Raw genomic sequence first — 17,722 nt, 5'->3', positions numbered from 1 at the left:
AAAAACACATCCTTTGCATTCAAATACTTTATTTCTGAGGAGATCCCTTGTGCTGAAAGCTCTTCCTTCTTTGTCACTCCCACTATTATGAATCTTAAGTGAAACATGGGAGGCTGTTGCACTGATTATCGTCAGAACTCCAGTCAGGCGTCACACTGATACATGTAAAGCATGAATACAGCACGGACAGCTGAAGAGCGGACAGGCCTGGATTTAGTCATAGCCAAATTTAGAAGGCGCTAAATACCCAAGCGAAGGAGAAGTGCAACTGAGCCAAGGAAGAGCCTGCTCTAGCAATCTACTTCAAAGGGGCACTACTATGGCACTTTGGGACTCTGGAGGGCAGTAGGGGTAGAGGGACTTCACCCACCAACGGATCTCTGTGGTCTCCAACTCCCCATACTCCAAGCCTGTCTATGGGCACCAAATCTTAAATCTGGCCCTGAGAGCAAGTTTTCATCAGAGCCCCGTGCACATGGCACACTAATACCCGTAAAGCACAAATACAGCATGAACAGCTGAAGAGTGGATCTTCATTGGAGCCCCATGCAGGCATCACCCAGATACACATAAAGAATGAATACAGCATGGACAGCTTCATCAGAGCCCCGTGCACATGGCACACTAATACCCGTAAAGCACAAATACAGCATGAACAGCTGAAGAGTGGATCTTCACTGGAGCCCCATGCAGGCGTCACCCTGATCCACATAAAGCATGAATACAGCATGGACAGCTTCATCAGAGCCCCGTGCATGTGACACACTAATACCCGTAAAGCACAAATACAGCACGAACAGCTGAAGAGTGGATCTTCACTGGAGCCCTATGCAGGCGTCACCCTGATACACATAAAGCATGAATACAGCACGGACAGCTGAAGAACAGATCTTCATCAGAGCCCATGCAGGGGCCACAGTGATATACGGAAAGCAAAAATACAGCACGGACAGCTAAGAAATGGAACAAGGAAAGGAAATTAAAAAAAAAAAAAAAGGTTTAGCCATGCCGAAAAGTGTGCACCTTTCAATTTGAAATAACCCTGAATACCACAAAAAGGGGTAGTGTAGCCTAGCAGGTAGAACAATGGACTGTAACATAGGCAAGCTGGGCTTCAAATCCTGCTTCTCTCATTGACACTACTTGTGACCTTGAGCAAGTCACTTTAATACCCATTGCCTTGGATACCAACAGATTGGGGGCAAGGGCTCATCAGCATGGTGCAGTGCTGTGTATACCCAGTAGCACTATAAAATAAGCTTAAAAAAGGTAGCCACAAGTAGAATAACAGCTTAAATGAAGGCAAATAAAGCAAAGCAAGTAACGAAATCAGAAGAGGACAGCACAGAGACAAAGCTAATATTGTAAAGGGATCTATGAAAACTGAGGCTTTGCTTATAATCTGCATAAAACATAAAACCGAGCGTCCGTTTTCATTACTGGCAGACAGCCGGTTATGAAAACCGATGCCGAGTTTACCGGTGTTGGTCTTCATAACCGGCGACCCCCTAATTTGCCTATTGCATGGCGCCCCCCCCTTGCAGGCGCCATGCGTGCGTTAGGAGAGCGGGTGCTGAAAAGTCAGCGCCTGCTTTCCGCGAAAATTATTGCATCGGCCCCTATGTTTCTTCTATTATTGCAGCCCTTGATACCTGAGTCATGCACACACCTGCCTGTCTCCCTCTCTTTCTGTCTGTCTGGCTGTCTGTCTGTCTATGGGGTGAGAAAATGCATGTCAGTCACAAGCAACACCGAAAACCTCAGGTGGCAGCTGGGACACGGGACGGGGACATAGGCGGCTGGACCTGGGTCATGTGGACACACCTGTCAGGCCTCATGGGTGCTTATTTGCCTTATTTGGTTTTAGAAGAGGGTATAATACAGAAATCTTGTTGTTGCTGGATTCACTTTATAGTCACATTGGAATGGGAGGATGTGGTTTGCCTTCCATAGAGTTCGTCAGGTATTGATGTTGCAAGGATTACAGGTTGGGATAGATGGGCAGGGGCTAAGATGGTTTGCATCCTTTCTAAGGGGAATTAACAGAGGGTGCAATTAGGGGATGAAACAAAGATGGGGGTCTTGTATTCCATGTACGGCTGTTCCTCCCAGATGTTATAGATAGCTCACCGTGTCCCTTCAGGGAAATTGGTTGAGCGATGCGGGGTTTCACATTGAATATCGCTAGAACCATATTGATGTGGGTGGGTGAGGCACACACATCCCCCCCTCCCCCCGGAAGGAAATCTACAGGTTTGTCCTGAAGGAAATCCTTTATCTGCACATCTGGAAGCTGGAAACCTGGGATTATTCTTGGATTCCGAGCTTTCTTTACAAGCACATCTTAAGCATGTTGCTAAGACAGCACTCTTTAAGCTTAAATCGATAAAACCCTTCAAAACTCTGTCGCCTCCTGAATTGTTTAGAAACTGTTGTGCAGGCTCTGGCAATGAGTCAGTTAGATTACTGGGTGGGTTTACCAGACTAATTATTTCAAGTGTTACAATTCGTTCAGACTAATTGCTTCACGTATTACAATTCGTTCAAAATACTGCAGCCGGGCTCCTCTGTGGCAAGGGAATTTTTGATCACATAATCCCTGCCCTAAGGGAGTTATTTTGGTTGCCAGTTAAATATGTCTCGTCCTTTAAGTGGTTAGTACCGTTACATAAACTGTGATATTCTGAGGACTACTGTATGGTCACAGGCAATGGACCGATCAGGGTCCCATGTTCAGAGGGAGATCCCTCCTACAGGAGATTATTGGTCACAGTGGATTCACAGGAGAGCTTTATCATATATTGCCCCTCCCCCCCCCTTAATATGGTGGGAACTCCCACAGGCGCTAAGGCTAGAGAGCGATAGAAAAGGTTTTAGAAAAGGTCTGAAAGCTGTATTCTTTAAAAGAGCTTCTGAGTGAGGCATTTTAATAAGTTGTTGTGTATAATTCAAAGTGTCAAATTTGTAAGTGTATTACATGTATGCTTGCTTGTTACCTGCACTGAGCTATGTAGGAAGATGTGGGATATAAGAATTTTAAAATAAACAAAAGTAAGTACATTTGTGGGTCTTGATTTAGAACATAAGAAATGCCATACTGGGTCAGAACCAAGGATCCATGAAGCCCAGTATCCTGTTTCCAACAGTGGCCAATCCAGGCCATAAGAACCTGGCAAGTACCCAAACATTAAAACAGATCCCATGCTACTAATGCCGGGAACAAGCAGTGGCTATTCCCTATTGATTAATAGCAATTTATGGACTTCTCCAAGAACTTATCCAAACCTTTTTTAAACCCAGCACTACTAACTTCCTTAACCACATCCTCTGGCAATGAATTTCAGAGCTTAATTGTGTTTTAAATGAAAAAGAATATTCTCCAATTTGTTTTAAATGAGCTACTTGCTAACTTCATGGAGTGCCCCCTAATCCTTTATTGTCTGAGAGTAAATAACCGATTCACATCTACCCATTCTAGACCTCTCATGATTATAAACACCTCTATCATATTCTTCCCCTCGGCTTTCTCTTCCCCAAGCTGAACAGCCCTAACCTCTTCAGCTTTTCCTTATAGGGGAGCCGTTCTATCCCCTTTATCATTTTGGTTGCTCTTCTCTGTACTTTCTCCAGTGCAACTATATCTTTTTTGAGATGCGGCGACCAGAATTGTACACAGTATTCAAGGTGCGGTCTCATCATGGAGTGATACAGAGGCATTATGACATTTTCCGTTTTATTCACCATTCTCTTCCTAATAATTCCTAAAATTGAGCCGACAATTTCAATCTGCTAGGACACCTTTTTCCTGGGTGATAGCTCCTAATATGGAACCTAACATCGTGTAACTACAGCAAGGGTTATTTTTCCCTATATGCAACACCTTGCACTTGTCCACAGTAAATTTTATCTGCCATTTGGACGCCCAATCTTCCAGCCTCCTACAGTTTCTCACAATCCGCTTCTGATTTAACTACTCTGAATAATTGTGTATCATCTGCAAATTTGATTTCCTCACTCATCCTACCCCTTTCCAGATCATTTATAAATATATTAAAAAGCACAGGTCCAAGTACAGATTGTAAGCTCTACAGAATAGGGAGTGTCACATGTGTATCTGTATAGTGTTGCATACAATTAGTAGCACTATAGAAGTGATAAGTAGTAGTGGTAGCCAAAGGCTGAGAGGATTTTTTCATACTGTTTGTTCATGGAGAGCTCAGGGGGTGGGGAGGGGATCATAGGGGACTCACTGAGTAACAACGTTTGTCCCCTCCATTCAGGGATTTGTCGTGCTGCTTTCCAGGAGAACTACAAACCCCAGCATGCCAAGGGATGGAGCCTTCCACCAGGAGGACAGAAAGCCAGAAGCCCTTGAGCTGGTCCCCTGCAGGGTAATCCCAGCTGGGTTGGGGGAGGGAGGCCGAGAAAGTTAGCACAGAGGAGTCTTCACCGTGTGTGACACTGAGCGGAAAACAGCAGACTGAGGCTGCGCGTTACATCACATCCCTGGCTCATCCTGAGCACAGGTAAAACTCCACCTGCAGGTCAGATCCCCTGACCTCACTTCCTGTGCCACCTGCTCCTGCCATATATGGAGCTGTCTGCCCCATAAGCTCCTCCCCTGCATGAGGTCAGGGTTTTGCTGCTTCTTCCTTCTCCCTGCGGGGGTGAGTCACTGTCCCTGGGTGCTGTACACACTCAGAGGTGTGTATCTTATTTTATGATGATGTCCTCAGAGGGTGACTGGATGAAGGATCCGGGAAAGGGAAGCAGACTGGTGCCACGGCTTCCTTTCTAACAGATGCCCTTGCCCCTGGTCCTGTTTGGGGTAGATATTAACCCCCTCTACCCCTCCTCCCCAACACACACACACACACAATTGTGCCCAAGGGATGCCCCTCTACTGGGGAGAGGGCAATCAAAGGGAAATATGTGCCAAGAGGAGGAGGGGGCAGCAAGGGTGAGGACCCCCCCATGATGAGAGACCCCCCTTCTGATCCGAAACCAGTCACAGATGTCCTCCCTCCTGTGCTGCAAATCAGACAGAAAGCCCTTGGGGACAGGGACAGAGTAGGGTGAGCTGGAGTCTTCTTTCGCAGTCTGTGCCCCTGCTCTCTATCCAGTGCGTGTAATGTCTGTGTGGCCTGCTCCACGGGGAGGGCAAGCTGTGAAAAAGAAGGGCCAGGCTGGGTCAGACCGAGGTCCACCCCCCAACAGTGGCCAATCCAGGAAGCAAGTACCTGGCAGAGCTCATAATTTCGGTAGAAATGGCTATCTACCAGGGCAAATGGGGCAAGTTTAAAATACCCACGCGAGTAGGTCCTGTTTATCCGTTTCACTGTCACAGGGGAGATGGGCGGGGTGTGATTGCGCCCTGTTGTGTAACTGGGGACCTTCGTTTTCAATTTTGATTTTTTTTTCCTGGGAATTTCAATGTTGTTAAGAATAGTAATAAAAAAGTCAGTGGAGAAATGACTTTGTTATAACAGACAGGAGAAAACTCAATGGGAAAAGTCATTTTTGCCCTGATTTTGCTTTTGTACCAACATTAAAATTCCCAGGAAAAAAAAAAAAACAAAACACTAAAAACCAAGGTCCCTGTGCAGAAACAGATCACGAAAGTCAGGTTGGAGACGCCTCGGATCCTAGAGGGACAGCCAGCGAGGGGCCGACCCTGTCCTGTGCTTGTGAAACAGAAACTCTCACCCTGGGGGCTGGGTCATTGCAGGGTGAATCAGGAAGGAGTTTCTGTTCCTGGGAGAGTTTCAGGAAGGGGGGGAGGGAATGAGAGAGAGGGATGAGCCGGGTTGCTTCTTATTGTCCTAAGAGTGCAGTGCACCGAACAGCACAGCTGAGCTCCGAGTCTGCCCCTCCCCGTGCCCAAGAGGGGCCACTGATCCGTAGGGCGCCTCGCCGGTCCTGCTGATCCACGTCCCCGGGGAGAAATGAACCCCTCCGGGACTCCCAGCTCAGATCTGTTTGGAAAACTGAAACCGCAGGCTAGCAGAATCCCTCCCCCTCCCTCTCATACATTAGAAACAGAAAGGTGCGGGCAAGAAGTGAACCGGGAACCCCAAGGAGCCGGACCCCGCCTGCAGCGCAGCACCCAGGGGAGGGGGAGAGAAACAGAAATGCATTTCCTCCCGGGGCCCTGCAGTCTCTCTGTCCCTCCAGGATCTGCCTTCAGATCTCCTTCCCTCCACCCATGCCCAAAGCTACTGCAGAGTGTAACAGGATCCCCAGACCCAGGCTGTGTTCAGTTGGCCCTCACAGTCGCCTGGGGTCACCCCGGCTGACAGCATTTATTCTGCAGTGCCAGTTTCCATAGGTTTCTTATTGCTCTGAGTTCAAAATAATCAGGAGGCCAAATCAGTGTTTTTCAAGGCCACTTTTATCCTCCGCAGCTTTTCTATTTCAGCTCAGTGCGGTTTACATTTTTGTTCAGGCTTGAGAAGTGCCTTTCCCGGGGAGCTTACAATCTAATTGGGTACCCGAGGCAACGGGAGTTCAAGCGACTTGCACAAGGTCACTGCCAGTTGGAGGCGGGGTGGGATTTGAACCCTGGTTTCCCTGGTTCTCAGTCCATCGCTGAGGGGGACACTCAGTGGTGTGAGAATTTGTAAACCAGAAGCAATGCAAATCGCCGTCTAAAAAACTTAAACAAAGTTGTACGTTCTTTTACTTGATTTTATTTATTTATTTTTGGTTTTGACATGTGTTGTTTTCAATTTGCAGCTTGGGGACAGGCAGCTGTCACTGCACTGTTCCCCTCACATCTGCGCAGCGAGGGTGGCTCCTTTCCACTTTTGTAGGGAGGAAGGCAAAAAAAACCCAAAACACCCCCCCAAATCTAGGGAAACCTGAAATTTGGACTCTCATCTGTATCTGTCAGTAAAGTGGCACAGGTTATTGGAGCCACAGCTATGAAGGTCAAAAAACCAAAGGCAGGTGGGATCTTCTTACTGGAGTGACATAATACATTTGTGACCAGCTTTTGAGGGGTTGTGCTTTCTCTGTATTCGTAAAATCCTAGAACTGGATGCAGAGTCAATGACAGAGCCGGAGCCTGGGATTTGCCCTGAGATTACATGCGCACAGGGATTGGAACCGAGGCCCAGAGAGACAATGTGACTCATCCCAAGGTCACAGAGAGTCACTGGGAGATATGGGATTCCAATCCCACTGCTGCCACCAGCGTCACTCTGCCAATCCATGCCGAGAGCAGAGTTGACATCCACAGACTTGGTCTCTGATCCCACCGCTCCCACCAGTCTCATAGAATCTCCACATGGGTCTTGTTTTTGTGTAGAGCTATGACTCATAGCTAATTCTCTTCTTAATACTTGCATTGTGCCAATGAGAGCATAGGGTGTGATATGTACAGACCACATATCAAGGCGGGCTTGGTAATTCTTTTTAATGAGACCGATGGCACCCAATACAATTTGGACTATTTCTGTATTTTTCTGCCACATTTTCTTGGTCTCTGGTTGCATCTTTTGGTTCTTGAGGATTTTTTTTCTAGAATAATCACGTCTATGAGTAGTACCATTCTTGTGTTATGTTTCTCCCGGGTGACAGCAGCAGACCCAGGCTTCAGTCCTGGGGTTGGAAGCCTTTCTCTGTTCAAACTTAAACTGTCTGGTCTTTGGGGCAGGTGCTGTGTGTGTGTGTGTGTGTGTGTGTGTGTGTGTGTGTGTGTGTATGTAACCGACTCCCAGGGGAAGTTACCACTTTTTTGGTGGAGCCAGCCAGGGTTTTTCACTTAACCTACTGTTCATACTGAGATTTAATTTGAGATAGTATAAGTCGGGGATGGGCAAACTTTATTTTTGTAATTTTTTTACACAGGGCGACATTGGTGACTCTTACCTGCACCAGAGGATGTGGAGGAAGGACCCCCTCAGAGCTCTTGTTGAGGTAGGTGTCCTCCTCAGAGCACTATACACAGACTTTGTTCTAGAGTTTCAGAGGCTTTTGTTTTTCAACAGTCTTACTCAGTATTTCCCCATAAAAAAAGGTCTTCACCCTTTTCTTAAGCAAAACAAGTCATTTTCCTTCAGGACCTTTGTCTTGTGTATCGCTTTCACAGAGGTGACAGGTTGTCACATTCTTCAGTACGCTGAAGGTTTTTCAAGTTTTATGCCTGGGGAGGGATTTACAGATACAAATCCTTCTGACAAAGTTGCATTCTCAGAGAGGAATCTGGACAACGAATCATCAACGATCGTTTTACAGGGGTGTCACGCCTGTGAGAAGCTGGCATGGAGCCGTTTAGATTTATGGCTGTAAATAACCTTTGCCCACGGCAAACACAGGTGCGGCCTGCTAGCATCGGTCTCCTTGTGTGCCACAGTCAATAAAAAAACCCAACAAAAACCCCAAACCGTGACACCTGCAGACCCAGGTTCAAATAGCACTCAGCTACTATGGGTACAAACCTAGGGGCTGGTGCGATATTTGTGCGCAGAAAACGAGCACTCGGCGTTGAGCGTCCGTTTTCCTAACGCACGCCCAGCCACCTCTCCTGGGTGCGCGATTCAATATTTAAATGAGGGGTCGCGCAAAAAAGGAGGCGCTAGGGACAAAAAATGTGCGTCCCTAGCGCCTCCTCGACATCGGGGGCACAGGAGAGGTGGTTGTCAAGCAGGCTGGGAAAACGGACGCTCAGTCTATGAGCATCCATTTTCTCCCGCTGCCAGCGTAGACATGCACAAGATTCATGGCCTGGACCATGTATCTTGTGTGTGTATTGGGCATCTAGAATTTTTTTTTTTTCAAAAACTTTTTGTTTTTCAAAAACTTTTTTTTTTCCCAAAAACTTTTTTTTTTCCCAAAAACTTTTTTTTTTTTTTTAACCTAAATCTGCTTTCTTTGGTTCCTCCTACTTAGTATCGCCACCATACTATTCAGGAGGAATTACTGAAAGCAGGATTTTTCTTTTTTCAATGTACCCTTGAGCGTGGCGTACCTTGAATTTGTCGCGTTGCAGTGGGCGCATTGGCCACGCACAGTGGCGGATTCCCGATGAAGACCGGCCCGGGGATTCGCCGCCCAGGCCGGCCCAGGAGATACCACATGGTCTGCCGAGCGTGGCTCTGTCACGGCCGCTCTCGGCAGACCACGTGACTAGCGCGACCGGCCCACCGGGGGATGCCCGATCCCCCGATAGGCCAATCCGCCCCTGGCTGCGCAGAATCGTGGATCATGACGTGGTGATTTGAATGCATGGTTTGGACGAGCTAATCCCCGTATTGGATGGGGGTTATGGACGCGCATCCAAAACTGTGTGTCCAGTCGCGTGTTGAACCGTGCGCTAGCCGCACGGCCCCATAGACTGTGAGCCCTACGAGGGCAGGGAAATACCCACCTGCAGGTAATCTGCTCTGAAGTGCTGACCAGTCATGGTAATATAAATTTAAAAAAATGATTACTAATTATTCACCTTTCCAAATCCAGGCTCAAGGTGAGCTACAAACTCAGGCATGGTTAGGTCTCTGCCTTAAAGCGTTTATAATCTAAGGGGCCAATGCATACAACTGGTTGCCGAAATTCAGTTCATGATTTCTTAACACCCATGCTACTTTTATTTGAACTCCCGTTGCAGTAAAGCTAATGGTCTGCCAATACATCGGGAGTGGAAAAAATGTGCCCAAGCCAGAAAATGTGTGCAAAGATTCAGCACACAGCAAAACATGATTTCCTGGGTATACAATACGAATTATGCACACACAAAAAAAAACGTTTTCAGCCCAGAAAGCACTTTTTGTGCAGACGCATCATATTTTAGGCAGGGAAAGCGTGCTTCTTGTGCACAAAACGCCGACTACAAGTCCCAGCGCCAGAACGCTAGCTTCCGCCCTTGAAACTTTACTCCACCTCTGACTCGGAGTTAAGATGCTAGCGCTACGAAAACCAGAGGGACTCCAGTGCCCCTCCCTGCGTCGGGGACTAATCCCTCCCTGGCAAGGGATTTCCACGCAAGGGCGCTGAGTTAAACACACACCACCCCCTTGCCTCACCAGCAAGGGTTAAATTGTGTGCACTGTTGCAAGCACACCTTAGTACATTCAGTGCAATTCGATTAATAAGGCCAATGCAGGGGCATCAGAAAGCCAGGGACTCTCTCTCCCTGTGGAAGCAGAGCAGGGACGGAACACGGGGCCGCGCCAGGACCCGCAGGACACGAGCGACAGTCGCGGTTTCTGGGCCTCGGCTTGGGATTTTCATTGCCGTTGTAAAATACCTTGAAAAGTGGTCAGCTCTTTGGGCCGATGATTAGAATGAGGGATGAGCAGGTGGGAAAGCACTAGAAAAAAAATGCAAAGCTCTAGAAACGTCGGACATTTTTTTCGAGATATCTTTTCGGGAAGAGTTTTGTATGGATCATAAAAAAATATACTTGGTTTTTTTTATGATCCTAACCATTTAAGGACATTTATAGATAATTGTAAAGGAGAGGTCAATATCACCTAACCATTGAGGAAATTAATAAAGATAGATACTGTATATTTCTTTATTTGTCTAACAAATTTGATTTCTTAATTGATAATGCTCCAAAAGACTCCTGAGAATCTATATTACTTTATAGATAAGGATTTACAGACAAAGATGTTTATATTAAAACTGATACTTTGGTAGATATCTGCCTTTGAATGTACATGATATAAACTTTGTTTGTTGTAAATGAAAAAGTGAATAAATAAAGAATTAAAAAAAAAATAGAGTTTTGTAAAACAAATAAATAAGCAAAATGTTTTGTGGTTTTTTTTTTTATAGCTAGTCGTAAGAGACCACCGTGGGTAACCAGAGCTGCCTGATACCAATCTAAAACCAGAGGGTCCCCTGATTTGAAAGGATATTTTTTTAGCATTGCAGCTGCAGGCTTCCATTGAAGGGCAGGCCCCAGCTAGAGTGAAACAACGGGGTCGGATCGAGCAGGGCTTTTGTTCTGGGGGGTCCTGATAAAACCACCTGGGGGGGACCCGGGAACCCTCCTAACCCACTGTGACATTCAAGCTTTGCTACTCTGAGTTAGACGTATCTTCTTGGGGGGAGGGGGGGGGTGTTTGGATTTCGTTCTGGGACCCCATTCAGCTGTGTTCAAGAGGTGAGAGGGGGCTGGTTTGGGTCAACTACAGGACCAAACGACCTTTGAGAGTTTTGAAGCCCTGAGGAGAAATACTGGGTTTTGCACTCAGAAAAGTTTGGCTATCCACAGCTTAGGAATGTTCCAGAATGAAACGGAATAAAATGGTCACACGAATTGTGTAAAATCCCTGGGAATGCACGGGATTGTCTCTGAAGTAATTGTGGGGGGTGTAGGCCCCTATCTGGGGGGTGGGATCGTGCCCTTGTCAAGAACTATTGGGAGAACGTTGCTCATTTTAGACATTCGGTGGTAAAGACTCAATTAATCCAGGTACCCAAAGCATTTCTCCTGAGCACCTCTGCTCCCAGAGCTCCTCCTGGGCTGGAAAGATGCGAGGGGCGGCCTCCCGTGAGCCTCCCTCACTCTGGCTCCCTTGCTTACTTGACCGTGGGATGGATAATCGTACGGATACGTTTCGAGAACTCGTTTAGTCTCGGATTCAACACAAGGCCTTTCCCCGAGGCTGGGGTAGGTGGTATAAAATAAGATGGCAAAAAAAAAAAAAAAAATGCGTGCAGTGAACAGAAAGAAACCCGTCAACGCATAACAGGGTGACAAACGCAGGCGCCATCGACACAAAAGTGCAATATTAGCCATTAAAATGCAGCGCCTAACCCGGACGGCGTGCGAACCTCGACCCACGAAAACATAGCAAGGCACAGGCACATGCATGACAGAGAACCGACAGAGGGTGAAATCAAGATCTCCGGTCCCTACAGGCCAACGCGCAAGCAGCCAGGGCCGGGCGCCTGCAGCCTGGAACCGCGTGGGAGCTGTCCCAGAGGTGGGGTGATCCGGCCCTTTCACCTGACACGTGGCCTCTCTTTGCGCAGGTCTTTAAATCAAGGCAGACCCGTTTTCTTTTTCAGGTGTCTTTATCTTGCTTTATCATCTTGGGGAGGGGGAGAGGGGCACGGGATTGCACCTACAAATTGTAACAGCCTTTGTTCCCTGTACACCTTTGTTTTTCTTCTGATGCTGTGACTCTGCCCTGTGGCAATGGGAACTGTCCACGGAGCTCTGCTGACTTAGGCCCGGCCTGGGTTGGGTGTCCCATGCTGTGTTTGCCGATCCCCCCAGCACAGTGGCTGATTTGAAGCTTCCTCCCTCCCCACCCGACCCGACTGTCACGTCGCACATCTCTCCACTGCCCGCCAGGTGGCGCCCTTGCTCCAGCCATTGTGGCTGACCCTCCCGGGGACACCTTGCACTGAGGGAGCTCAGGGCTGGAGTGGGGGGGAGGTGGGGGAAAGTTTGGGTTCAGCTCTGTTTTGGGTTCTCTGTGACTTGGAAGATTCTCATGGCAGGCAAGAGTCACCCAGGACAGGATGCCCTACCGTTGGGCTAGCAAGAGAAATGGGAAGTGAAGAGTGGTAGAGGTACAGCTAAGGGGCGGGCACTTTATCCTCCTGTACCTCCTTTCTAATGCTCGGCTCCATCACGGACTATAATGTGTGTGACCTCTGGGGAATCACTTTTATCTCCTTGTGCCGCAGGTCTAAGCCCTGGCTCTGTCACTGACTGTGTGTGACCTCTGGGGAATCACTTTATCTCCTTGTGCCTCAGTTCTATTCTCAGGCTCTGTCACTGACTCTGTGTGTGACCTCAGAGCTATCCACTTTATATATATACTCACACACACTCCCGTGTCTCACCTCTAATCCCCAGCTCTGTCACTGATTCTCTGTGTGACCTTGGGAAAGTCACTTCATCTGCCTCTGCCTCAGTTCTAATCCCCGGCTCTGTCACTGACTCTGTGTGTGACCTCAGAGCTATCCACTTTATATATATACTCACACACACTCCCGTGTCTCACCTCTAATCCCCAGCTCTGTCACTGATTCTGTGTGTGACCTTGGGAAAGTCACTTCATCTGCCTCTGTCTCAGTTCTAATCCCCGGCTCTGTCACTGACTCTGTGTGTGACCTCAGAGCTATCCACTTTATATACACACACACACACACACACACACACACTCCCGTGTCTCACCTCTAATCCCCAGCTCTGTCACTGATTCTGTGTGTGACCTTGGGAAAGTCACTTCATCTGCCTCTGTCTCAGTTCTAATCCCCGGCTCTGTCACTGTCTCTGTGTGTGACCTCAGAGCTATCCACTTTATACACACACACACACACACACACACACACACACTCCCGTGTCTCACCTCTAATCCCCAGCTCTGTCACTGATTCTGTGTGTGACCTTGGGAAAGTCACTTCATCTGCCTCTGTCTCAGTTCTAATCCCCGGCTCTGTCACTGACTCTGTGTGTGACCTCAGAGCTATCCACTTTATATACACACACACACACACACACACACACACTCCCGTGTCTCACCTCTAATCCCCAGCTCTGTCACTGATTCTGTGTGTGACCTTGGGAAAGTCACTTCATCTGCCTCTGTCTCAGTTCTAATCCCCGGCTCTGTCACTGTCTCTGTGTGTGACCTCAGAGCTATCCACTTTATATACACACACACACACTCCCGTGTCTCACCTCTAATCCCCGGCTCTGTCACTGTCTCTGTGTGTGACCTCAGAGCTATCCACTTTATATACACACACACACACACACACTCCCGTGTCTCACCTCTAATCCCCAGCTCTGTCACTGAATCTGTGTGTGACCTTGGGAAAGTCACTTCATCTGCCTCTGCCTCAGTTCTAATCCCCGGCTCTGTCACTGTCTCTGTGTGTGACCTCAGAGCTATCCACTTTATATACACACACACACACACACACACACACTCCCGTGTCTCACCTCTAATCCCCAGCTCTGTCACTGATTCTCTGTGTGACCTTGGGAAAGTCACTTCATCTGGCTCTGCCTCAGTTCTAATCCCCGGCTCTGTCACTGACTCTGTGTGTGACCTCAGAGCTATCCACTTTATATACACACACACACACACACACACTCCCGTGTCTCACCTCTAATCCCCAGCTCTGTCACTGATTCTCTGTGTGACCTTGGGAAAGTCACTTCATCTGCCTCTGTCTCAGTTCTAATCCCCGGCTCTGTCACTGTCTCTGTGTGTGACCTCAGAGCTATCCACTTTATACACACACACACACACACACACACACTCCCGTGTCTCACCTCTAATCCCCAGCTCTGTCACTGATTCTGTGTGTGACCTTGGGAAAGTCACTTCATCTGCCTCTGTCTCAGTTCTAATCCCCGGCTCTGTCACTGTCTCTGTGTGTGACCTCAGAGCTATCCACTTTATACACACACACACACACACACACACTCCCGTGTCTCACCTCTAATCCCCAGCTCTGTCACTGATTCTGTGTGTGACCTTGGGAAAGTCACTTCATCTGCCTCTGTCTCAGTTCTAATCCCCGGCTCTGTCACTGTCTCTGTGTGTGACCTCAGAGCTATCCACTTTATACACACACACACACACACACACACACACACTCCCGTGTCTCACCTCTAATCCCCAGCTCTGTCACTGATTCTGTGTGTGACCTTGGGAAAGTCACTTCATCTGCCTCTGTCTCAGTTCTAATCCCCGGCTCTGTCACTGTCTCTGTGTGTGACCTCAGAGCTATCCACTTTATACACACACACACACACACACACACACACACTCCCGTGTCTCACCTCTAATCCCCAGCTCTGTCACTGATTCTGTGTGTGACCTTGGGAAAGTCACTTCATCTGCCTCTGCCTCAGTTCTAATCCCCGGCTCTGTCACTGTCTCTGTGTGTGACCTCAGAGCTATCCACTTTATATACACACACACACACACACACTCCCGTGTCTCACCTCTAATCCCCAGCTCTGTCATTGAATCTGTGTGTGACCTTGGGAAAGTCACTTCATCTGCCTCTGCCTCAGTTCTAATCCCCGGCTCTGTCACTGTCTCTGTGTGTGACCTCAGAGCTATCCACTTTATATACACACACACACACACACACACTCCCGTGTCTCACCTCTAATCCCCAGCTCTGTCACTGATTCTCTGTGTGACCTTGGGAAAGTCACTTCATCTCGCTCTGCCTCAGTTCTAATCCCCGGCTCTGTCACTGTCTCTCTGTGTGTGATCTTAGGGGGAGTCCCTTTCTCTCACTGAGCCTCAGACCTAATCCCCAGCTCTGTCACTGATTCTCTGTTGTGACCTCAGGCGAATATCTCCCTGTGCCTCAATTCATTCCCCCCCCCCCCCCCCCGGTCCCAAAGTGTTGGTGTCAGAAGGGGGATTAGGATCAACGGATTCTCGAGCCCCACTAGCTCTCAGGGCAGACCCTCAGACCTCACCTTCTCTTCAGGCGCAAGCTCCTGGGATGCCTGCAGCATGAACCCTTGCCCGTTCCTCCCTTCGGGCCATGGATCTGGTCCGCTGGCCCTTTAAAGCTTTTTGGAAGCCCCTCCGCCCAGTCCCCTGGTTGGTGGATGACACATAAATCCCTGTCCCTGGAGCCTCGGCATGTGACAGCCCTGGAATTCTAAACTAAAAATATCAGGAGCAGCCTTCTCACACCTCGCTCCACGCGGCCGGCTCTGTCACCCTGCGGGAATGTCTCTACAGAGCCTTTCCTTCAGCCCCCCCCCCCCCCCCCTGCCCCCACTCTTCCTGGGGTGGCTGGAACTCGGAGCCCGTACGGGTGGTGGAAGAGAGCGGGGCCCTTTGCCGTGCCTGAGCTTTCGGGTCCTTCCTAGCCCTGGTAGCCACCGGCCTCTGCCCCCTTGGCCCTGTGGCACAATGCAAGCATCAGGAGCAGGAGCAGTTAGGTCTGAGAGGCTGAGGTTGTAGCCTCCACGTGCTCTGGCTTACGAGCGAGGCTCATTCCGGCCACGGCGAAGGCAAAAGAAACTCGTCCGGAGAGGCAGGGCCCCGGGAATTAAGCCCCAGCTGGGGCAGGCACGGCTGCAGCGGTGGCCAGAATTGTACTGACCCCCAAGGAACCCAACAGATAGAGGCCGGCCGAGAGCCCCCCCCCGCCCCCCCTGCTCCCCCCCCCTCAGAAACAGACGAAACCTAACTGTAACCACCTCTTCCTCCCGTCCTTCAGCTTCATCCCAGGCCTGCAGGGGAGGAAGGCCGGGGAGAGGGAGCGGGAGAAGGAATGGGCTCTTGTTAAGACGCAGGTAGAAGGAGGGGGATCTAGAAATGGGGGAGAGGAGGTAATCAGTACTTTAAGTGATCTCTTCAAACCCCTACCCTTCTTTAGGCTCCCCTGTGAGGAAAGGCTAAAGGGGGGGGGGGGGGGGGAATATGAGAGAGGTCTACAAAACCATGAAAGAACTTGAATGGGTAAATGTGAATCGGTTATTTACTCTTTCGTGTAATACAAGGACTAGTGAGGGCACTCCATGAAGTTAGCAAGTAGCACATTTAAAACAAATCAGAGAAAATTCTTTTTCACTCAACGCACAATTAAGCTCTGGAATTCATTGCCAGAGGATGTGGTTAGGACAGCTAGTGTAGCTGGGTTTAAAAAACGTTTGGATAAATTCCTGGAGGAGACGTCAATACATTGCTGTTAATCAATAGGGAATAGCCACTGCTTGTTGCTGGTATTAGTAGCATGGGATCTAGTTAACGTTTGGGCACTTGCCAGGTACTTGTGACTTGGATTGGCCACTGTTGGAAACAGGATACTGGGCTTGTTGGACCCGTTGGTCTGACCCAGTATGGCATATCTTATGATCTTATGCAGTTATTATTAGCCTACCTGGGGCTCTCAGTGGCCCCGGTGAGGTTACTGATAGCCCTCAGTTGGGAAGTTGGGGGGAGGGGGGGAGGGGAGAGTGCAGCAGGGGTTTTCCTCTCCCCCCTCTCTCTAAATTTCCTCCTGACCCCAGCCCAGACCCAGGATAAGAGGGTAGAGCTGATTTTTAGCTGTGGGGTGGGGGTGACACATGCCCTCCTCCCCCCCGGCCTTCACACTCTCCACAGTAACATTGGCTCGTGAGGTCAGTCTGGGAGCTCCTGAAGCCCAGAATAAGAGTCACATGCGTCACCTGAAGGGCACCAGATTGGGGGGGGGGGGGCGTGTATAGTCCAGGAAAGTCTGACAGACAGGGGGAACTGCGTCACTCCTGCTCCCTCCCTTGGGTGACAGCTGCAGCTGGTCAGGGCTTATGAGTCAGCAGCACTTCAAGGCTGGGGTGGGGGCCGCTTGTGACAGCCGTCCCAGATCCCCTGCTTAGGCTTCCTTCCCCCTGCCTACCCTCGGGTCTCATCACTGGTGGAATGAGTTTGACGCTCTCAGCTCAGTGTTTCCCATGGGATGAGGGAGCGAGGCGTTCCCTAGAGATGGCGGGGACACCTTGGCTGGGCCTGGGATCATCGGGTGGTGTGGACTTGAGAGAGAGGATCTGAGGTTTCCTGGTGAGCAGGGGTAGGGAAAGAAATGGAGGCAGAGACCAAAGCAGAAAAATACGAGGCAGGGGGTCCCTCCAAAACGTTCCCCTGGATTTCTGTATGCTGGAGAGGCAGGGCCTCAGACCAGGAAACCTCTGTCTTTGGGAAGGGGTAGAGGGGGTAAATGGAGCAGGATGGGAGGCGGAAGACTGGGGGGTTGGGTTTGCCTTGGAGTTTCGTATCATTTACTGCTA

Source organism: Rhinatrema bivittatum, chromosome 16 (genome assembly GCF_901001135.1).
Source record: "Rhinatrema bivittatum chromosome 16, aRhiBiv1.1, whole genome shotgun sequence".
Classification (NCBI taxonomy): Eukaryota; Metazoa; Chordata; class Amphibia; order Gymnophiona; family Rhinatrematidae; genus Rhinatrema; species Rhinatrema bivittatum.
Note: the sequence above shows the minus strand (reverse complement) of the source record.